The sequence below is a fragment of the Diorhabda sublineata genome, chromosome 1 (assembly GCF_026230105.1).
Source record: "Diorhabda sublineata isolate icDioSubl1.1 chromosome 1, icDioSubl1.1, whole genome shotgun sequence".
Lineage (NCBI taxonomy): Eukaryota > Metazoa > Arthropoda > Insecta > Coleoptera > Chrysomelidae > Diorhabda > Diorhabda sublineata.
Genome location: NC_079474.1, coordinates 15830845 through 15855835, shown reverse-complemented (window position 1 = coordinate 15855835; position 24991 = coordinate 15830845). Strand labels below are relative to the sequence as shown.

The window sequence follows — 24991 nt, the reverse complement described above, 5'->3', positions numbered from 1 at the left end:
AGTTTTTCAATTTTTTCAGGTTAAAAATGATGTGTGAATGAAGTTTTTTAAAAAAGCTGTTTCTAGTTCAAAAACAGACTATAGTTTTTCAAGTTTTTCAGGTTAAAAATGATGCGTGAATGAAGTTTTTTTAAAAAAACTGCTATTATTTCAAAAATAAACTACAGTTTTTCAAGTTTTTCAGGTTAAAAATGATGTGTGAATGAGGTTTTTTAAAAAAACTGCTCCTATTTCAAAAATAAACTACAGTTTTTCAAGTTTTTCAGGTTAAAAATGATGTGTGGATGAGGGTTTCTTAAAAGAACTGCTTCTATTTCAAAAACAGACTATAGTTTTTCAAGTTTTTCAGGTTAAAAATGATGCGTGAATGAAGTTTTTTTAAAAAAACTGCTATTATTTCAAAAATAAACTACAGTTTTTCAAGTTTTTCAGGTTAAAAATGATGTGTGGATGAGGGTTTCTTAAAAGAACTGCTTCTATTTCAAAAACAGACTATAGTTTTTCAAGTTTTTCAGGTTAAAAATGATGTGTGAATGAGGATTTTTAAAAAAACTGCTTGTATTCCAAAAATAGACTATAGTTTTTCAAGTTTTTCAGGTTAAAAATGATGTGTGAATGAGGTTTTTTAAAAAAACTGCTTGTATTCCAAAAATAGACTATAGTTTTTCAAGTTTTTCAGGTTAAAAATGATGTGTGAATGAGGTTTTTTAAAAAAACTGCTTCTAGTTAAAAAAAACTACAGTTTTTCAATTTTTTCAGGTTAAAAATGATGTGTGAATGAAGTTTTTTAAAAAAGCAGTTTCTAGTTCAAAAACAGACTATAGTTTTTCAAGTTTTTCAGGTTAAAAATGATGTGTGAATGAGGTTTTTTAAAAAAACTGCTCCTATTTCAAAAACAGACTATAGTTTTTCAAGTTTTTTCAGGTTAAAAATGATGTGTGGATGAGGGTTTCTTAAAAGAACTGCTTCTATTTCAAAAACAGACTATAGTTTTTCAAGTTTTTCAGGTTAAAAATGATGTGTGAATGAGGTTTTTTAAAAAAACTGCTCCTATTTCAAAAACAGACTACAGTTTTTCAAGTTTTTCAGGTTAAAAATGATGTGTGAATGAGGTTTTTTAAAAAAACTGCTTCTTGTTAAAAAAAACTACAGTTTTTCAATTTTTTCAGGTTAAAAATGATGCGTGAATGAAGTTTTTTTAAAAAAACTGCTATTATTTCAAAAATAAACTACAGTTTTTCAAGTTTTTCAGGTTAAAAATGATGTGTGAATGAAGTTTTTTAAAAAAGCTGTTTCTATTTCAAAAACAGACTATAGTTTTTCAAGTTTTTCAGGTTAAAAATGATGTGTGAATGAGGATTTTTAAAAAAACTTCTTCTATTTCAAAAACAGAATATAGTTTTTCAAGTTTTTCAGGTTAAAAATGATGTGTGGATGAGGGTTTCTTAAAAGAACTGCTTCTATTTCAAAAACAGACTATAGTTTTTCAATTTTTTCAGGTTAAAAATGATGTGTGAATGAAGTTTTTTAAAAAAGCTGTTTCTAGTTCAAAAACAGACTATAGTTTTTCAAGTTTTTCAGGTTAAAAATGATGTGTGAATGAGGTTTTTTAAAAAAACTGCTTCTAGTTAAAAAAAACTACAGTTTTTCAATTTTTTCAGGTTAAAAATGATGTGTGAATGAAGTTTTTTAAAAAAGCTGTTTCTAGTTCAAAAACAGACTATAGTTTTTCAAGTTTTTCAGGTTAAAAATGATGTGTGAATGAGGATTTTTAAAAAAACTGCTTCTAGTTAAAAAAAACTACAGTTTTTCAATTTTCTCAGGTTAAAAATGATGTGTGAATGAAGTTTTTTAAAAAAGCTGTTTCTAGTTCAAAAACAGACTATAGTTTTTCAAGTTTTTCAGGTTAAAAATGATGTGTGAATGAGGTTTTTTAAAAAAACTGCTTGTATTCCAAAAATAGACTATAGTTTTTCAAGTTTTTCAGGTTAAAAATGATGTGTGAATGAGGTTTTTTAAAAAAACTGCTCCTATTTCAAAAACAGACTATAGTTTTTCAAGTTTTTCAGGTTAAAAATGATGTGTGGATGAGGGTTTCTTAAAAGAACTGCTTCTATTTCAAAAACAGACTATAGTTTTTCAAGTTTTTCAGGTTAAAAATGATGCGTGAATGAAGTTTTTTTAAAAAAACTGCTATTATTTCAAAAATAAACTACAGTTTTTCAAGTTTTTCAGGTTAAAAATGATGTGTGAATGAGGTTTTTTAAAAAAACTGCTCCTATTTCAAAAACAGACTATAGTTTTTCAAGTTTTTCAGGTTAAAAATGATGTGTGGATGAGGGTTTCTTAAAAGAACTGCTTCTATTTCAAAAACAGACTATAGTTTTTCAAGTTTTTCAGGTTAAAAATGATGTGTGAATGAGGATTTTTAAAAAAACTGCTTCTATTTCAAAAATAGACTACAGTTTTTCAATTTTTTCAGGTTAAAAATGATGTGTGAATGAAGTTTTTTAAAAAAGCTGTTTCTAGTTCAAAAACAGACTATAGTTTTTCAAGTTTTTCAGGTTAAAAATGATGTGTGAATGAGGTTTTTTAAAAAAACTGCTTGTATTCCAAAAATAGACTATAGTTTTTCAAGTTTTTCAGGTTAAAAATGATGTGTGAATGAGGTTTTTTAAAAAAACTGCTTCTAGTTAAAAAAAACTACAGTTTTTCAATTTTTTCAGGTTAAAAATGATGTGTGAATGAAGTTTTTTAAAAAAGCAGTTTCTAGTTCAAAAACAGACTATAGTTTTTCAAGTTTTTCAGGTTAAAAATGATGTGTGAATGAGGTTTTTTAAAAAAACTGCTTGTATTCCAAAAATAGACTATAGTTTTTCAAGTTTTTCAGGTTAAAAATGATGTGTGAATGAGGTTTTTTAAAAAAACTGCTTCTAGTTAAAAAAAACTACAGTTTTTCAATTTTTTCAGGTTAAAAATGATGTGTGAATGAAGTTTTTTAAAAAAGCTGTTTCTGGTTCAAAAACAGACTATAGTTTTTCAAGTTTTTCAGGTTAAAAATGATGTGTGAATGAGGTTTTTTAAAAAAACTGCTTGTATTCCAAAAATAGACTATAGTTTTTCAAGTTTTTCAGGTTAAAAATGATGTGTGAATGAGGTTTTTTAAAAAAACTGCTTCTAGTTAAAAAAAACTCCAGTTTTTCAATTTTTTCAGGTTAAAAATGATGTGTGAATGAAGTTTTTTAAAAAAGCTGTTTCTAGTTCAAAAACAGACTATAGTTTTTCAAGTTTTTCAGGTTAAAAATGATGTGTGAATGAGGTTTTTTAAAAAAACTGCTTGTATTCCAAAAATAGACTATAGTTTTTCAAGTTTTTCAGGTTAAAAATGATGTGTGAATGAGGTTTTTTAAAAAAACTGCTTCTAGTTAAAAAAAACTACAGTTTTTCAATTTTTTCAGGTTAAAAATGATGTGTGAATGAAGTTTTTTAAAAAAGCTGTTTCTAGTTCAAAAACAGACTATAGTTTTTCAAGTTTTTCAGGTTAAAAATGATGTGTGAATGAGGTTTTTTAAAAAAACTGCTTGTATTCCAAAAATAGACTATAGTTTTTCAAGTTTTTCAGGTTAAAAATGATGTGTGAATGAGGTTTTTTAAAAAAACTGCTTCTAGTTAAAAAAAACTACAGTTTTTCAATTTTTTCAGGTTAAAAATGATGTGTGAATGAAGTTTTCTAAAAAAGCTGTTTCTAGTTCAAAAACAGACTATAGTTTTTCAAGTTTTTCAGGTTAAAAATGATGTGTGAATGAGGTTTTTTAAAAAAACTGCTTGTATTCCAAAAATAGACTATAGTTTTTCAAGTTTTTCAGGTTAAAAATGATGTGTGAATGAGGTTTTTTAAAAAAACTGCTTCTAGTTAAAAAAAACAACAGTTTTTCAATTTTTTCAGGTTAAAAATGATGTGTGAATGAAGTTTTTTAAAAAAGCTGTTTCTAGTTCAAAAACAGACTATAGTTTTTCAAGTTTTTCAGGTTAAAAATGATGTGTGAATGAGGTTTTTTAAAAAAACTGCTTGTATTCCAAAAATAGACTACAGTTTTTCAAGTTTTTCTGGTTAAAATTGATGTGTGAATGAGGTTTTTTAAAAAAACTGCTTCTAGTTAAAAAAAACTACAGTTTTTCAAGTTTTTCAGGTTAAAAATGATGTGTGAATGAGGTTTTTTAAAAAAACTGCTTGTATTCCAAAAATAGACTACAGTTTTTCAAGTTTTTCAGGTTAAAAATGATGCGTGAATGAAGTTTTTTTAAAAAAACTGCTATTATTTCAAAAATAAACTACAGTTTTTCAAGTTTTTCAGGTTAAAAATGATGTGTGAATGATTTTTTTTTAAAAAGCTGTTTCTAGGTCATAAACAAACTATAGTTTTTCAGGTTAAAAATTATTTTCTGTTGATAATAATATCTAGCTTTTAAATGATATTATTTATTATTCAGTTCGTAGATTCATTGAAATGAATTTTCGATTAAATGCCTACTATTCGAAAATAAGTTTAACTTGTATCGTGGTTTTATGAAACCCCGCAAAGTTTTATCAATAGTTGTTTGTCCTTCCATAGAAATAGCAAGCAACCGATCAACTAAGTTTTTCGAAGGTGTATTTATTGTACTTTGTTATTAATTAAAATTATTATTACTTTAAGCTGTAGTCAATAACGCATATATCAGTAAAAATTATGATATCTATATTTTTATATGTTAATATCGTTTTTTTAGTTCCTTAATTTCAATATTTAGTTTATTAAAATAACAAATAGTTAACTGAATGACGCTTGATAGAAATATTTTTTCATTCATTACATTCTTATCTTGCTTCGTTTTTTGTTTTTTTGTGCCTGTATCCGCAAATTCGCGTCAAAATTAGAATTTTGATTTTTATACCTCAGAATCTTGTCAAACATACAACACTTGAAATGGATGCAGTGTTTGTTCGTTATATTTTGATTCAAAAAATTATCTTTTACCACAAAAGAACCACTTCTTATTTAAACGCGGTCGTACAAACACCGATGATGCCGAACGTTCTGGTCGACCAATTAAGGTTGTTACTCCAGACAAGTCTACAAATTTGTTAAATCTAATCGTAAATTGAAATTGCGTGAAATAGCTGATGCCGTAAAAAAATCAGAAGGCAGCGCATTTGACCATGAGAAAGCTTCTTTCAAAGTTGGTGCTGAGTTTACTCACAGTCTTATAAAAATATGTTGATGATTCAGAGCAGTGTTTGGCCATGTTTACACGTGATAAATCAGTTTTTTTGCGTCGATATGTGACAAAGGATGAAACAAGGATCCATCACTTCACTCCGGAATCAAAACGATCATCATCTGAATGGACTGCAGCCGGTGAACCACGTCCGAGGCGTCCAAAGGGACAACAGTCAGCTGGGTCAGAAACTTTTCCAGTAAATTTCCTCTTCTTCGAGGATTTTTTTTTTAAAAACTCGAAGTAATTTATACTTCATCTTCTATAAGCAACCAACTAAATGAATGAAGGTGATTGCTTTTAAAATTTTTTATGATAAAATTTTCACGGACAACGATAGACATAACTCCGGATCGAATCAGCTAATACACATTGTAATAAATAGGATATCGAATTAACACAGTTTCGAATATGTAGTCTAGATCAGTAAGTAATGTTTCAACCTCACGCAACGTCTGTCTTCTTTTAAAAACTCTTCTCTGATGGATGAAAATATTTTTCTATTGAAAGTCCATCAATTTTGACGATAAACAAAAATGGAAGGTCAACCAACTCACAGAGAGTTTTGAAATGGAATTTTATTGAACGGAGACAGGCACTAGGAAATCTTCTCAAGTAATAGCAAACACATGGCAGAAAGATTAGTCAAGAAAAACATATCACCTGTGCTCAAGATGACTCACCCGGTAATGCGAAAATTATTGTTTTAGCTCAGAACATTTTACATTTATAGAAAACGAAGTAGGCGAACTGGATGTACAATCATGTTTAGAGAACGCGAAAAGTTTTTAATGTGGGTAACGAGATTACGTTCGGACTCGAGATAAATATTGAGGAGTGACTACAAAACCGACGACAAACGTTTTATTTGATGTCATTCTTCATGATATAGGAAATTATTAATGGATACGTCAACCCCTTGACAAAAATTAAAAGTAATTACAAAGATGGGAGAATGCATTTTTCCTTGGAATGCCGTCTGTTACATAACGTATTTGAAAGGAGAAAGTACTGCATTATGGTGTACCCGAGGGAATAGTCAAGCAGTTAATTTCATAGAAAATTATTGTAAATTACAGCGAATGCTACCTGGAGATACATTTATCGAAACGTTTCTTTTATTATATCATCCAAAATAAGTTAAAAGTATTATCTCATAATAAACAATTCACAGCGCTTGTGCAAAGATTTATTTTAAATTTATGGAATACTCGATGATCAAATCAAATTTTTAATAAATAAAACAGAAAATAATCCGAGGGCGTTGAAACTAGCGATTTAATTAATTAATTTTGGTCATTGCAATAACGGATGTGTTAATTAGTGCATTATCTTGATTAAATAACATTTTCTTCTTAGCTTTTTGCTTGTTTTCTTCAATTAATCATCATCATCACCATTCAGCTTTATCTCGTCCACTGCTGGACATAGGCCTCCTCCAAATACTTCCAGTTTTGGAGTTTATTCCTTAAGAATCGATTTGCATATATAAGGGGCCCGGTATGAGAAAAATGTGAGGAGTAAAATCTATCGATGAATGACCTCGTTACGTTTTTGGTGCGCGCCCTATGATGCGCAACTTTCTAATTTGTCAGTGTCATTGTTGTTTTTATTATAAATGTCAATAATTAATATCGTTATTGTGAAGTTATAATTTTTATCATTGTGTTCCGCTAAAGTGAACTGAAAGTATTTTCAAATAACTATGGCAGAAAGAGGTGTAGATGATATTGCCGGAACATCTAACAAACACGTGGTTGCAAGGTACGTTATAATTCATGTATTATGTGTATGAGCGTGTGCGATTTGTATTTATTAAATATTTTAATAATTATCGATGTAGTTCATATAAATATATATTTGAAAACAACACATAAAATTAGATAATCAACCCAATATGAATTATCGAGATTATTGACTATTGTAAAAAGTTTAATGTAAAATATTTCGTCGATTAATTATAATGAATGTATATGAAATGAATAAATTGAATAAATATATATTTATATATGTATATTATTTTCATTAATTAACAAATTTACCCTTTTATACAGTATCAATCTTTTTTAAGTTAATTTAAGTTAAATATACTGGTTAGAACTATCGAACTTAAGGAGTAAACTCCAGTCGTGCGTCGGAGCTGACACAAACAATTTTTTTCTCTGCTCTGAGCGTTTGCTACCCAATTTGTCCGTATTCTTTTAATATTGTCAGTCCATCTCGTAGGGAGTCTTCCTGGATTTCGTCTGTCTGTTCTCGGTCTCCAATCTAGATTATTTCTGTCCATCGGTTATCTTGTATCCTTGCCTTTCCATTTTACGCTGTGTAATTTGCAATTTGAGTATTGATCTTCTAGTTAATGTCAGGGGCTCCGCGCCATAAGTCAGGACTGGGAGGACGCATTGGTTAAAGGCTTTTCTCTTAAGGCACATCTCCTTTGAACACATCTCGCAATGTATCAAACGAAACCCATCCTAGTTCTACGAGACAGTTCTGTTGTTTGGTTGTCTAGTAATTTTTATCTTATGTCCCAGATACGCTTAAACGTTGCAATAAATTCGCATAATAATCTCTGTTGATGGTTTTTCCTTTTTCAAATTAATCGATGAAAATTATCACAAACAACCAACGTCTTGATTTGGCCTGCAACTGGAACAGTCTTTGCCTTCTTTAGAACAGGTTCTCCTTTTCGAGTCCGTTGTTTTAATTGTTCTTTTGCTTCGGGTTTGAAGTAATGGATCCACGTTTATGTCCGTGAAACATGACTCGATGGAAATTCCTCTCATGTTTAGTAGTTTGTGCACTTTCAATCGACGATCATGTAGTGGATCTTCTTCGACATTTCTGGAGTCGTCACCTCGTTTGGTCGATCGTGGTTGTACAGCCAATACTTAACTTAAAATATGATTTACTTACCGATGGCGGTTTTTGGCCTTACATCACAAAGAAAGGGGCCTGAAACAATAAAAAAGTTCATTGCACTTTCAGTAGGTAAGTAACTGTTAATAATATTATTATAAATGGAATGACATCCTGTTTAAAAACACATATACAAATAAAACAATGATGTCCCAAAAAGGAAACACCGAGGAAGTGTATTTATGCATTGTTAAATTGTTAAATCGCCTTAAGCTCAACTGCTTGTAGAAGTAGGTGCATATCTATTAAGATAGAAGAATAACCAGAATTAGAATTCTATATCCATTTATTGTTAGAGTGGGCGGAATTACTGTTTATGGTTATACAATTAAAATCGGGAAGTTATTTCTCAAATACGATTGTGAAGGGAACAATTTTAGATTGTCTTAAACTTTATGGGAAGAAATCAAATTTATGCAGCACGATGATGTTTAATTATCATAAGTAAATTAAATATATTCATTTCATAAAAAAACCAACATTCCGATAAATTCCATTACGTGAATATGAAGCTTCCTTTTTCACAGTAACGGAACATTCTAGACTGTTCTTACTGTATTTAAAAGAAAATTCGAGACATGATTAGATTGGATAGGAAGGTAAGAAGTGGATGGACACAAAAGTTATCCTAAACTCGTATATCTATAGAATTATATCTTAATCTCGAGAAGATTGTTAATGACAAAGTTAGAGTCCAAAGTTACCAACAAACATAGGGAAATGGTGGTTGTATAATGAATTTGAAAGCTGAAAAAGTTTTCAATTCAAACACCTGCAAAGGTCATATTGCTTGAGGACTGGTGTTCGATGGTAAAAATGTTAAAATCGATCAGCAGTTCACGAGGCACCCCCGAGGCTATTACATTCGAATGGTGCCAATAAGAAGGCCCAATAAATCGACGTCTCAGTATCCATGAGCCACGTCTGCCTGTCGAGTAGGTTCTGCAAATACTGCTCTAAGTGGGATTACGCCTCTTTCGAGACGTCAAAATAAAAATGAGAGGTTGCAGTGGACTAAAAATTGGACGCATGAAGATTGGGAAGTAGTTTAAGTCTTTGAGTGAAGATTGTTTGTGCGCAGGTCAAAAGAAGAACGGATGTTAGATCCAAAGGGATGTTTTGGAGGAAGGGCGCCTGGAGACCTGGTAAGAATTGAAGGGATTATGAAGAAAGCTATAAAACATATTTAAGGAAAATGTATATAGTAAATTCAGCATGAGAACGCTTCTAAGCATTCCTCGAAGCTGTGCAAATAGTTTTGAAATAATTGGAAAGGAAGAATGTATTGAAAGTAATGATTTGGTCGTCTCAAACCGATTGAGTTGTGGGATAAACCTCACATCATTAGAATATCCTAAAAAACGATTAGATCTAAATAGATTAGGATTATTTGTCGAAATAGTAGAAAGATTTTGTTTTCACCTCGTACTACTGAACGTCCTCTATAAAGGCCGTTCTCTATACGCTTTCTCGATGACTTGTTGTGTTTTATAAGCGAATTATAATTGCAGTTTAACAAATATAACTAAACCATAATTCATTGGTGTTTATTTCGAACGAGTCGCAGAGAATGTTTAGCCAGTATTCGATCTTCTATATATGGAAGCTAACTTAAAATAAAATTATTGTTGCGTTAGCAGATGAAGGTTGACTTTTATATTCTATGTCAATAAATTATAAAAAATTTTTAATTCGCGACAACATGGTGCCAAGAAATCCATTGTTGATGGTTAATAGATGGTCACTGAAGCTATTAAATGGTTGAGATGAACTTGATTGGTTAGTCATTATTGGTTTTCATCAATAAAATTTATGAAAAAAAATAATCATTCCAATTTTCCAGAATGTAAATGGTTCGTTGGTTGTTGTTAATGGAAATATAAGATATGATGACAAACACGGTGATTTCATTTATTGAAAATAAATTAAAAAGGAATACATTTAATTTTCTTCAAAGTACCTTCCTTGTCTAGCAAGATAATAGAACTGAAGGTAAAATATATATTTACAAGCATTCATGAAAGGCTTCTTTCGGAATAACTTTATTTTCTCTTTCGTTTCTACATAATTTTTTTCCTGAAAAGCTAGAAATTTCATAAATCTTATAAATCTAGGACCCACTAGACTTTTAGCCACCAAAACATTCGTTTTAAAAGCAAATTATGGCGCGACGGAATGTCGTTATAAAGAAGACACTCATTAGATTATTTTCCGAGTATTTTTTTTCCGAAATCCATTCGAAAACGTCCAATTTTATGTCGAATCCGGGATTTAGAGTTGCTGGAACGAATAAAGATCGAATGAAATGAAAAAAGCAATGACCATCCAAATATGAGCTTCATATATAAGGCCGCTCGCCATCTAGGAACCCCTAGAATTTTAGCCACCAAAACATTCGCTTTAAAAGCAAATTTTGGAGCGACGGAATGTCGTTATAAAGAAGAAAATCATTAGGCTATTTTCCGAGTATTTTTTTTTCCGAAATCCATTCGAAAACGTCCAATTTTATGTCGAATCCGGGATTTAGAGTTGCTGGAACGAATACAGATCGAATGATTTGAAAAAAGCAATGACCATCCAAATATGAGCTTCATATATAAGTCCTCTCGCCATCTAGGAACCACTAGACTTTTAGCCACCAAAACATTCGTTTTAAAAGCAAATTATGGCGCGACGGAATGTCGTTATAAAGAAGACACTCATTAGATTATTTTCCGAGTATTTTTTTTTTCCGAAATCCATTCGAAAACGTCCAATTTTATGTCGAATCCGGGATTTAGAGTTGCTGGAACGAATACAGATTGAATGGTTTGAAAAAAGCAATGACCATCCAAATATGAGCTTCATATATAAGGCCGCTCGCCATCTAGGAACCCCTAGAATTTTAGCCACCAAAACTTTCGTTTTAAAAGCAAATTATGGCGCGACGGAATGTCGTTATAAAGAAGACACTCATTAGATTATTTTCCGAGTATTTTTTTTCCGAAATCCATTCGAAAACGTCCAATTTTATGTCGAATCCGGGATTTAGAGTTGCTGGAACGAATACAGATCGAATGAATTGAAAAAAGCAATGACTATCCAAATATGAGCTTCATATATAAGGCCGCTCGCCATCTAGGAACCCCTAGAATTTTAGCCACCAAAACATTCGCTTTAAAAGCAAATTTTGGCGCGACGGAATGTCGTTATAAAGAAGATACTCATTAGATTATTTTCCGAGTATTTTTTTTTCCGAAATCCATTCGAAAACGTCCAATTTTATGTCGAATCCGGGATTTAGAGTTGCTGGAACGAATACAGATCGAATGGTTTGAAAAAAGCAATGACCATCCAAATATGAGCTTCATATATAAGGCCGCTCGCTATCTAGGAACCCCTAGAATTTTAGCCACCAAAACTTTCGTATTAAAAGCAAATTATGGCGCGACGGAATGTCGTTATAAAGAAGACACTCATTAGATTATTTTCCGAGTATTTTTTTTCCGAAATCCATTCGAAAACGTCCAATTTTATGTCGAATCCGGGATTTAGAGTTGCTGGAACGAATACAGATCGAATGAATTGAAAAAAGCAATGACCATCCAAATATGAGCTTCATATATAAGGCCGCTCGCCATCTAGGAACCCCTAGAATTTTAGCCACCAAAACATTCGCTTTAAAAGCAAATTTTGGCGCGACGGAATGTCGTTATAAAGAAGATACTCATTAGATTATTTTCCGAGTATTTTTTTTTCCGAAATCCATTCGAAAACGTCCAATTTTATGTCGAATCCGGGATTTAGAGTTGCTGGAACGAATACAGATCGAATGGTTTGAAAAAAGCAATGACCATCCAAATATGAGCTTCATATATAAGGCCGCTCGCCATCTAGGAACCCCTAGAATTTTAGCCACCAAAACTTTCGTTTTAAAAGCAAATTATGGCGCGACGGAATGTCGTTATAAAGAAGACACTCATTAGATTATTTTCCGAGTATTTTTTTTCCGAAATCCATTCGAAAACGTCCAATTTTATGTCGAATCCGGGATTTAGAGTTGCTGGAACGAATACGGATCGAATGAATTGAAAAAAGCAATGACTATCCAAATATGAGCTTCATATATAAGACCGCTCGCCATCTAGGAACCCCTAGAATTTTAGCCACCAAAACTTTCGTTTTAAAAGCAAATTATGGCGCGACGGAATGTCGTTATAAAGAAGACACTCATTAGATTATTTTCCGAGTATTTTTTTTCCGAAATCCATTCGAAAACGTCCAATTTTATGTCGAATCCGGGATTTAGAGTTGCTGGAACGAATACGGATCGAATGAATTGAAAAAAGCAATGACTATCCAAATATGAGCTTCATATATAAGGCCGCTCGCCATCTAGGAACCCCTAGAATTTTAGCCACCAAAACATTCGTTTTAAAAGCAAATTATGGCGCGACCGAGTGTCGTTATAAAGAAGACACTCATTAGATTATTTTCCGAGTATTTTTTTTCCGAAATCCATTCGAAAACGTCCAATTTTATGTCGAATCCGGGATTTAGAGTTGCTGGAACGAATACGGATCGAATGAATTGAAAAAAGCAATGACTATCCAAATATGAGCTTCATATATAAGACCGCTCGCCATCTAGGAACCCCTAGAATTTTAGCCACCAAAACTTTCGTTTTAAAAGCAAATTATGGCGCGACGGAATGTCGTTATAAAGAAGACACTCATTAGATTATTTTCCGAGTATTTTTTTTCCGAAATCCATTCGAAAACGTCCAATTTTATGTCGAATCCGGGATTTAGAGTTGCTGGAACGAATACGGATCGAATGAATTGAAAAAAGCAATGACTATCCAAATATGAGCTTCATATATAAGACCGCTCGCCATCTAGGAACCCCTAGAATTTTAGCCACCAAAACTTTCGTTTTAAAAGCAAATTATGGCGCGACGGAATGTCGTTATAAAGAAGACACTCATTAGATTATTTTCCGAGTATTTTTTTTCCGAAATCCATTCGAAAACGTCCAATTTTATGTCGAATCCGGGATTTAGAGTTGCTGGAACGAATACAGATCGAATGGTTTGAAAAAAGCAATGACCATCCAAATATGAGCTTCATATATAAGGCCGCTCGCCATCTAGGAACCCCTAGAATTTTAGCCACCAAAACTTTCGTTTTAAAAGCAAATTATGGCGCGACGGAATGTCGTTATAAAGAAGACACTCATTAGATTATTTTCCGAGTATTTTTTTTCCGAAATCCATTCGAAAACGTCCAATTTTATGTCGAATCCGGGATTTAGAGTTGCTGGAACGAATACAGATCGAATGGTTTGAAAAAAGCAATGACCATCCAAATATGAGCTTCATATATAAGGCCGCTCGCCATCTAGGAACCCCTAGAATTTTAGCCACCAAAACATTCGTTTTAAAAGCAAATTATGGCGCGACCGAGTGTCGTTATAAAGAAGACACTCATTAGATTATTTTCCGAGTATTTTTTTTCCGAAATCCATTCGAAAACGTCCAATTTTATGTCGAATCCGGGATTTAGAGTTGCTGGAACGAATACAGATCGAATGGTTTGAAAAAAGCAATGACCATCCAAATATGAGCTTCATATATAAGGCCGCTCGCTATCTAGGAACCCCTAGAATTTTAGCCACCAAAACTTTCGTTTTAAAAGCAAATTATGGCGCGACGGAATGTCGTTATAAAGAAGACACTCATTAGATTATTTTCCGAGTATTTTTTTTTCGAAATCCATTCGAAAACGTCAAATTTTATGTCGAATCCGGGATTTAGAGTTGCTGGAACGAATACAGATCGAATGAATTGAAAAAAGCAATGACCATCCAAATATGAGCCTCACATTTCAGGCCGCACGCCAATGATGAAAGATCAGGTTAGTAAAAAAATTGTTCATCAAAATTTGTCATGTTAATTACACTAATCTGCCAGTTTGAGAGTGACGTAAAGGAAGGGAGATGGTTACAAAGTCGTAAAGAAAACGTCATCTCTATATTCTCGAACGTGGCTATTTTTTTCATTTTGAAGGAAATAATGAAAAATATATAATTTAACGATTTCCACAAGCCGAAATAAAAAAATCCGTAAAGTTTCATGCAGTTCTATTCCTCTCTCATTCTTACTCTATTTATTAGTTTTTTACTCTATCCCCACTTTGGTTTCTGTTGTCACCTCAGCTGATCAGAGAGACTCGTTCGTGGCATATTATTTACAACGTGTCTCCAATGTTTTGACTCATTTTGTTATTTCAATAATAAGTTAAGTGAATTAAATTTTGTAAATATTTACAACAAGTGATAATTAAGTGTGAATTTTATGGTAAAACATCTTTGCCAAAAACAAATTCTACTGAGGAAGACGGTGATTAATTGAATAATAAAAATGAAAATTTTCTTCTTCCATGCACTTTTTATTTAGAGGTTATTACCTGAGCTTTCCAATTAAGTTCAATGATTTGGAAATAAGTTTTTTTTTACATTTCAAAAAGGCGAATTTTTTTGCAAATTCTAATAACGGCCGTGAATTTGCGTCACGTCGAAATCGTCAAATTATCAATGCTGCAGATATTTCTAAGATTTAATCAATAAAATTGATTTTTTCCTACCATGATGCATATATTCTGATCGCTAGATACATTTTCATTGAGTTTAATGTTTAAATACATATTTAGTCGTTCAGCATAGCGAATGATCTTGGATGGTTGCATACGAATGTAGAGAATAATACCAAATTTGGAGGAATTAGTCCAAGGCAGTGAAGTATATTGTGTAGATGGAGATTGTTTATACGATTAAGCGACACTCAAAAGTGATATTCAAAGACGACCGTGTGTGAGGTTGGCGCCTCCTTATGAGCACACCATTATTTCCAGTTAGTTGGTTATTATGCGTCAGAAATAAGAGCGTAGATATTTTACTTCAAAAGGGGTTCACATCTATCATATTTCCATTTAACTATCCGGAAAAATATTACGAGGATTGCTACTTAAATTTTGAGATACGGCAACACTGATGCGAATATGTCAAATCTGACATTGACATCATAAAGATTGACATTGACATGCGAGTGTCATTTAAATTGTTTACAAATATTCATCTTGGTCAAAAGATATAATTAAATCACGTACAGTTTCGTACGTTGATTTTATATGACTTTGTTTGTCGCCTGTTTTTTAGGAATAACCGAAGATGTCGCCACCGTTTCATTAGAGCAACGTTGAACTATCAGTACACCAACATTTGTTTGCCAGAAGTATTCGATAAAATTGGAGAAACCAATGGCAGAAGACGAATCGTTCTCCATCCACGACAACGCGAGCTCTCACACATCATTTCAAACAAAAACGTTTTTGAACAGTGAAAACATCAAATTGATGGATCATCAGCAGTAAAGTCCTTGTTTGGGATCCAATGATTTCTTTTTATTTCCGCGTATCAAAAATAAATTGCGAGATCAACGTTTTTCTACGTTTGAAGAAGAGGTTAATGCCTCAATGTTTTTTTGGAGGTATGGAACAAAATGATTCGACAATTAGTTCAAACGCATTGATCTCAATGGAGAATATTTTTAAAAACAATAGAGCCATAATGAAATATTTGTTTACTTAATTTTAACTTAAGTAGCAAGTGTAGTGTGACAGTTTAGTTAATTTATGATGTTATTTTTATTCTTTTTGTTCCTGTGCTAATGAACAGAGCAGTCGAGGCACATTAAACTGAAATAAACAAATAAATAAGTCATTCTTCTTTCTTAGAACCGATCGAAATTAATTTAAAACAGTTTGTGGGAATCGACTGAAAATTTGGAAAAATAGCTCCATAAAATTAAGTGAATCGATTATATGAGAAGAATTGATGACATAATTATAAAATAAAAAGTTAAATAGCAAATAACAAGACAGAATAACAGAAGTATTCCCAGATTTCGGAAAACCGCAGGGTTAATAATTACGGCTGAAATAATTCATTTAATTTTTTTTCACGACATGTTTTTAATAATTTGTTAAACATTAAAAAATAATGAATACGATAATTCAAATAATTTAATAATGAAATGGGAATGAAGACATTTTCTAGAACTACCTAAAGCAAAATACTAAACCATTATAAGTTCTACTCCAAAACTCTACCAAAATCTTACTTAATTAGAACCAATAATCGTTCTTCGAGGAATATGTTAATAATGGCAGGGTTCCTTTTAACCCCATTAAGAAAAGGATTAATTTGTTTACTGAATAATTCTTGTGGGACTATAAATAGCCAGACTAAACGACGCAAATAAACCGTTTGAAATTGATTTAATTAAGTTCGCGGCTGATTAATAGGCGGACATTTGTTTATTCGAATAATTTTACATTTAATATTTCATTCCAAAAATCTACTTTTATCTGTGCTATTATATTCGACTACACTGATTAACTGATGTCAATTAATCTGTTAAGTCTAGCGTCTATATAGAAGATACGGCCCGCGGGCCGCTTCCGGCCCCTAGGCCGAATCAATAAGGCCCGCGATCGCAATGCGTCACAGAAAGAAGAATAATGGTTTTTGGAGCTTTTAGACTTCATTCGATTCCTCTATGGATTTTTTAAATACTCGTACTCTCAAGTCTACGGCGTTGTAATTAAATTAAATCAGAAAACAACAGGGAATTTTGTGAAATTTCACTGTATCAGGAAATGGACCACGTCATGCAAGTTCGTTAGCTCAGTCGAGGAGTAGTTTTAGAAAGATTTTTTGCATTACGTGACTCTATTCAAGCTTTCATGTTAGAAAAAGGCAAACCAATTGATCATGACTATGACTGGTAGATTGATTGTGTCTTTTTGGTAGATATGACTGATCTGAATAAAAAGTTACTCGGTAAAAATCTGATTATCACTCAAATGTATTCATATATTCAAGCTTTTGAAACAAAGTTGAGGCTGAGGTGAAAAATCAAACTTTGGACCATTTCTCTCATTTAAAAACATTTGGCTAGGGAACCAAAAAAATTGGATGAAGATTCTCAACAATGGTTTTGAAGACTTTCACACTTTTCAATAATCCTGAAGCTTCACAGGCACCAGTTCAATTGCAAATGAAGTTGATAGATCTTCAGTCGGAAAGTATTTTGAAAGAAAAATTTCATGAGATTAACGCTCTTACATTTTGTAACACAATATTTCAAGAGTTTGGATAATTACCCGGAATTTAAAAAGCATGCAGCACGCATTATCTGTAGTCAGGTATCTGGATCCTCGAGCTCAACATAATTACCTACCATCTTTTATAACTTTGATATGATTTTTAACAACAGTATATTATATACTTTTATTTTCAATCTGGTCCACCTACGAATTCAAAATTTAATATATGGCCCTCTGCAAAATTGAGTTTGACACCTCTGCCCTAAATCTTTTCGCTGTAATCTTTTTTCACGGCATATTAACGAGATGGCGTCTGTTTTTTATTTGAAGCAGTCGAAAAAACAAACCTTGTTAACTTGTAAGTTCAAAAACATTCTATGAACCCAAATTTTGTGCAAGTACATTACTCTGACCGTTAATTGTTAAGTTATAAATAAAAATTTGAAATATATTATTCGTTATTTTAAAGTTACAAAATATGGTGTCATGGCGGAGTTTCGGCATTTGCTATCAGTTTATTTAATAACGCTAGATGTTTAATTTATCTATTTGGAGGCTTGAAATTGCTTACGGCGATAATATTGAACCACCGGATATTTGAATTCTAATCAACAAAGATTGAGGGGTCGAAGATGGTGGTGATTTTGTGGTTGCTCAAAGCTGAAATTAAACTTTCAGTCAACGGCAGACTGAAAGAAATAATGAACCAGAGTTTCTGGGCTCATCGTCACGAAAAGAACTACTAATAAACCAAACCACCAACAATTAATCGATTAGCGTGAACAGACGCACCATCAAGCAAAAGCTACATCCTTTCACGTGTACAAAGTTGAATTTATTCCATTAAAAGGAGTAATTGGTTTGGTAGGGAATCTAAATACATTTCAGCATGTAACCTCCCAATAAACTGTGTGTCACTATGGATATGGATTTGTTGATAAATAACAATGAAAGTTTTGCTTTTTGACACTTCCTGTTGCAAGTTATTTTAGTCGATTTTTCGTACACCGTCAGTTCTTGTTCGCTGGAGATATGACTTACACTTGTGTATAGGTTATCAGTAACTGTCAGCAAAACATTAATTTTATTTTCCTTAAAAGAAATTTTTAATCTTCCATACTTTTCATAATTAACCGAACCCGTGCGATTGAACCGCTCCAAGCTTGTTTTCGTAAGTTGCCGCTATGCCAAATTCTTCAAAATATCAAAAAATGTCCCAAACTAAGTCAAAAAACAATAATGTCATTGTCAAATGTCAATATATAAATCATAGCCAACTGAAAAAGGATGATTACGAAAGTTTTTATTATCTACAACTTGGCTATCTAGTTTTTTCTATAGAATAAAATCGAGTTTTTTATCCTTAAAAGCTCACCCCCACAACTTTCCAACCTCAGACTGCCTGTTCCTTCCATTTTTGTGATATTCTCTCCCTTTCCCAATGGGTTTCATCCTACTATTATTTTGGTTTTGAAAATCATCGACGCTGCTCTATAAAGTATCTCAACATTTTCAAAACGTTGTAATTGGTGAGTCAATTAATGTAAAAAAGATCGTATAGTTGTTTAGAAAGGCGATACTACCATAAGTCATTATTAAAGTGTCATATATAAATCCAAAGAAAGCGCTTTGGAAGTACATTTGAATATCTAAGAAAGTGGTTGAATGAAATAAACATTTTCGTGAAATATTGATATGCATCGTGCCGTAAAGTTTGTCCGATTCCATGATATACTTCTCCATACGTCTGAAGGAACTTAAGTTGCAATAAACCAGAATCCCACTTATGGAATACATTATCAATAAAGTCACTAAATAATATTTCATACATCTGAGGTAACAGATATATGTATTTACATCTCAGTCATTTGTTTTTAAAACATGTTTATTCAGAATAATAACTCTGAAAGATTATATTCAAATGTTAGGTGAAAAATATCTTTGACTAGCGTCAAACTCTAAATATTTTCCGAAATCAGCCAAAGATCTCTGGTATCTGTGTTGTAGCTGTACAAAACTTCCTTCTATTCTTTTTTAATCCCAGGTATCAAAATTTGGTTTACTCATTCACAGCTTTGACACTTTCCCGATTTATCTGTATCCAAAATATATCCATAACTAATTTCAATCAATTACCTTTCGAAAGTTTCAATAAATACAATATATAGCAATGATAAACATTTCATTGTATTGTAACGTACTCAAATGTGTTGCACGCCTCGGAAATTCATTTAGAATATTGGAAATTTTTACAAAAATAATCAAATTTTCTTTCTATGATTACGCGGTTTATGACATAGCTCTGAAAAGAGCCAAGAAATATAAAAATATAAACAAAAAGTTCGTGATCTATTAAGTTAGCTATCAACACCGGCAACTGCTCGGATAATTACTGGATGCACAGTAAAGATGCCGCTTTTCCAGCTCTATTGGTTACCTTTCCGTTGAGGGGTTATTCCAGCGAAAGATATTAAATCCGTGGTTGAGGCGTATCATAAGATTTGTTAATGACTTTTTCTTCGCTCGTCTCCTTCTTAGTTCTTCCAAACCTTTCTGCAGATAAAGAGAAACTGTTCAGAATGCAATGGCATTCGCTCATCCTATAGACTGGTGCAATTTTCCGAAGTGGTATCTGCTCCTGAAGTTTGAGATTTATATATCTATTTTAAGAATCTTTGGTTATTTTGCCAGTTTCGTTAATTTTGTTTTGTTTTCTCCATGTTTGTGTTTCCCTTTTCCGAACTTCTCACTGTTTAGATGTAATTCTTATACATGATTTTATATCTCCATTATTATCGTTGAAGTCTCTTTGCAAAGTTTCGGAAAACTGTACTTTCCTCGTGCACCTTCATTTAGAACTTATACTATCAGGAATATATATAAAAATAGCCTTGCTCTTTCCTATATACCCACGAATCCTTTTCTTCTTTGAAATTCTCATATTGGTACATTTTGAGGGAGAATTTATTTCTCCTTGTCGATCAATGATTTTATAACAAAAGATAAGGACAATTTTCTATACTTTCTTCCTAAACAGGACATAAATCATATAATTTATTACAATATTTAAAGTGTAGTAATAACGCATATAATTAATAATAATTTCATCAAGCTTTACCACAGCTAGTAATTTAATAATACATCTATTAAATAATCGAACTATGTCAATTATTATTCTACATTAACATACATTTATCTATAAATTTGAAAAACTTTTTGACTAAAAAAATGAAAATATACATTATTATTTTGCTCGATGTTATTCCATATATACAGGAAATTAAAATTTATTACTGCGGCATAGTTTCATTGTAACTACACGGAAAAGTTATTTTCATCGATTTAAGAAAATACTGAAGTTGCACGCAAGTATTTTTTAAACAAAACCCATGAATATTGTTACTAAAATACATGTTTTAAAAACTGCATTAATTAATCCAAACCAGCTGCGATAACATATTTGTTTTGTTATACAATAAAGCCTCGAACTAGATCATAACGAGTTGCATTAGGACAACCATTTGTTCTGAAGAATTAATAAATTCAGTTAAACATTCAAATATATATGCAAAAAATTGACAAAATGTCCAAATCCTTTCTGTTTTTCAATGCATCTAGATTTTTGAGTCCTTCCACATTTTAAATGTGCTCTTTGAACCAGACATTAACAGACGTCTTAGTCTGTCCAATATACAAAATATGCATTTCGTATAAAATCTTCTCGAGGAACGTAGTATGAAGTTCAAAACTTAACTACATGAAAATATATATGCAAAAAATTGACAAAATGTCCAAATCCTTTCTGTTTTTCAATGCATCTAGATTTTTGAGTCCTTCCACATTTTAAATGTGCTCTTTGAACCAGACATTAACAAACGTCTTAGTCTGTCCAATATACAAAATATGCATTTCGTATAAAATCTTCTCGAGGAACGTAGTATGAAGTTCAAAACTTAACTACATGAAAATATATATGCAAAAAAATTGACAAAATGTCCAAATCCTTTCTGTTTTTCAATGCATCCAGGTTTTTGAGTCCTTCCACATTTTAAATGTGATCTTTGAACCAGACATTAATAGACGTCTTAGTCTGTCCAATATACAAAATATGCATTTCGTATAAAATCTTCTCGAGGAACGTAGTATGAAGTTCAAAACTTAACTACATGAAAATATATATGCAAAAAAATTGACAAAATGTCCAAATCCTTTCTGTTTTTCAATGCATCCAGGTTTTTGAGTCCTTCCACATTTTAAATGTGATCTTTGAACCAGACATTAATAGACGTCTTAGTCTGTCCAATATACAAAATATGCATTTCGTATAAAATCTTCTCGAGGAACGTAGTATGAAGTTCAAAACTTAACTACATGAAAATATATATGCAAAAAAATTGACAAAATGTCCAAATCCTTTCTGTTTTTCAATGCATCCAGGTTTTTGAGTCCTTCCACATTTTAAATGTGATCTTTGAACCAGACATTAATAGACGTCTTAGTCTGTCCAATATACAAAATATGCATTTCGTATAAAATCTTCTCGAGGAACGTAGTATGAAGTTCAAAACTTAACTACATGAAAATATATATGCAAAAAAATTGACAAAATGTCCAAATCCTTTCTGTTTTTCAATGCATCCAGGTTTTTGAGTCCTTCCACATTTTAAATGTGATCTTTGAACCAGACATTAATAGACGTCTTAGTCTGTCCAATATACAAAATATGCATTTCGTATAAAATCTTCTCGAGGAACGTAGTATGAAGTTCAAAACTTAACTACATGAAAATATATATGCAAAAAAATTGACAAAATGTCCAAATCCTTTCTGTTTTTCAATGCATCCAGGTTTTTGAGTCCTTCCACATTTTAAATGTGCTCTTTGAACCAGACATTAACAAACGTCTTAGTCTGTCCAATATACAAAATATGCATTTCGTATAAAATCTTCTCGAGGAACGTAGTATGAAGTTCAAAACTTAACTACATGAAAATATATATGCAAAAAAATTGACAAAATGTCCAAATCCTTTCTGTTTTTCAATGCATCCAGGTTTTTGAGTCCTTCCACATTTTAAATGTGATCTTTGAACCAGACATTAATAGACGTCTTAGTCTGTCCAATATACAAAATATGCATTTCGTATAAAATCTTCTCGAGGAACGTAGTATGAAGTTCAAAACTTAACTACATGAAAATATATATGCAAAAAAATTGACAAAATGTCCAAATCCTTTCTGTTTTTCAATGCATCCAGGTTTTTGAGTCCTTCCACATTTTAAATGTGATCTTTGAACCAGACATTAATAGACGTCTTAGTCTGTCCAATATACAAAATATGCATTTCGTATAAAATCTTCTCGGGGAACGTAGTATGAAGTTCAAAACTTAACTACATGAAAATATATATGCAAAAAATTGACAAAATGTCCAAATCCTTTCTGTTTTTCAATGCATCTAGATTTTTGAGTCCTTCCACATTTTAAATGTGCTCTTTGAACCAGACATTAACAAACGTCTTAGTCTGTCCAATATACAAAATATGCATTTCGTATAAAATCTTCTCGAGGAACGTAGTATGAAGTTCAAAACTTAACTACATGAAAATATATATGCAAAAAAATTGACAAAATGTCCAAATCCTTTCTGTTTTTCAATGCATCCAGGTTTTTGAGTCCTTCCACATTTTAAATGTGATCTTTGAACCAGACATTAACAGACGTCTTAGTCTGTCCAATGTACAAAATATTCATTTCGTATAAAATCTTCTCGAGGAACATAGTATGAAGTTCAAAACTTAACTACATGAAAATATATATGCAAAAAAATTGACAAAATGTCCAAATCCTTTCTGTTTTTCAATGCATCCAGGTTTTTGAGTCCTTCCACATTTTAAATGTGATCTTTGAACCAGACATTAATAGACGTCTTAGTCTGTCCAATATACAAAATATGCATTTCGTATAAAATCTTCTCGAGGAACGTAGTATGAAGTTCAAAACTTAACTACATGAAAATATATATGCAAAAAAATTGACAAAATGTCCAAATCCTTTCTGTTTTTCAATGCATCCAGGTTTTTGAGTCCTTCCACATTTTAAATGTGATCTTTGAACCAGACATTAACAGACGTCTTAGTCTGTCCAATATACAAAATATGCATTTCGTATAAAATCTTCTCGAGGAACATAGTATGAAGTTCAAAACTTAACTACATGAAAATATATATGCAAAAAAATTGACAAAATGTCCAAATCCTTTCTGTTTTTCAATGCATCCAGGTTTTTGAGTCCTTCCACATTTTAAATGTGATCTTTGAACCAGACATTAATAGACGTCTTAGTCTGTCCAATATACAAAATATGCATTTCGTATAAAATCTTCTCGAGGAACGTAGTATGAAGTTCAAAACTTAACTACATGAAAATATATATGCAAAAAAATTGACAAAATGTCCAAATCCTTTCTGTTTTTCAATGCATCCAGGTTTTTGAGTCCTTCCACATTTTAAATGTGATCTTTGAACCAGACATTAACAGACGTCTTAGTCTGTCCAATATACAAAATATGCATTTCGTATAAAATCTTCTCGAGGAACGTAGTATGAAGTTCAAAACTTAACTACATGAAAATATATATGCAAAAAAATTGACAAAATGTCCAAATCCTTTCTGTTTTTCAATGCATCTAGATTTTTGAGTCCTTCCACATTTTAAATGTGCTCTTTGAACCAGACATTAACAGACGTCTTAGTCTGCCCAGATACAAAATATGCATTTCGTATAAAATCTTCTCGAGGAACGTAGTATGAAGTTCAAAACGTAACTACATGAAAATATATATGCAAAAAATTGACAAAATGTCCAAATCCTTTCTGTTTTTCAATGCATCTAGATTTTTGAGTCCTTCCACATTTTAAATGTGCTCTTTGAACCAGACATTAACAAACGTCTTAGTCTGTCCAATATACAAAATATGCATTTCGTATAAAATCTTCTCGAGGAACGTAGTATGAAGTTCAAAACTTAACTACATGAAAATATATATGCAAAAAAATTGACAAAATGTCCAAATCCTTTCTGTTTTTCAATGCATCTAGATTTTTGAGTCCTTCCACATTTTAAATGTGCTCTTTGAACCAGACATTAACAGACGTCTTAGTCTGTCCAATATACAAAATATGCATTTCGTATAAAATCTTCTCGAGGAACGTAGTATGAAGTTCAAAACTTAACTACATGAAAATATATATGCAAAAAATTGACAAAATGTCCAAATCCTTTCTGTTTTTCAATGCATCTAGATTTTTGAGTCCTTCCACATTTTAAATGTGCTCTTTGAACCAGACATTAACAAACGTCTTAGTCTGTCCAATATACAAAATATGCATTTCGTATAAAATCTTCTCGAGGAACGTAGTATGAAGTTCAAAACTTAACTACATGAAAATATATATGCAAAAAAATTGACAAAATGTCCAAATCCTTTCTGTTTTTCAATGCATCTAGATTTTTGAGTCCTTCCACATTTTAAATGTGCTCTTTGAACCAGACATTAACAGACGTCTTAGTCTGTCCAATATACAAAATATGCATTTCGTATAAAATCTTCTCGAGGAACGTAGTATGAAGTTCAAAACTTAACTACATGAAAATATATATGCAAAA

The 24991-nt window shown here is 31.7% G+C and overlaps 1 protein-coding gene across 2 annotated transcripts in view; it reads right to left on the bottom strand.

Annotated features, from left to right (window-relative positions):
- Positions 1–24991, bottom strand: part of LOC130444907 (formin-like protein) — an 88581-nt gene that overhangs the window by 45027 nt on the left and 18563 nt on the right. For both annotated transcript variants that reach the window (XM_056780280.1, XM_056780274.1), the window contains one exon: positions 8176–8214. The gene's annotated coding sequence lies outside the window, so the exon portion shown is untranslated. The remainder of the gene's footprint in view (positions 1–8175; positions 8215–24991) is intronic.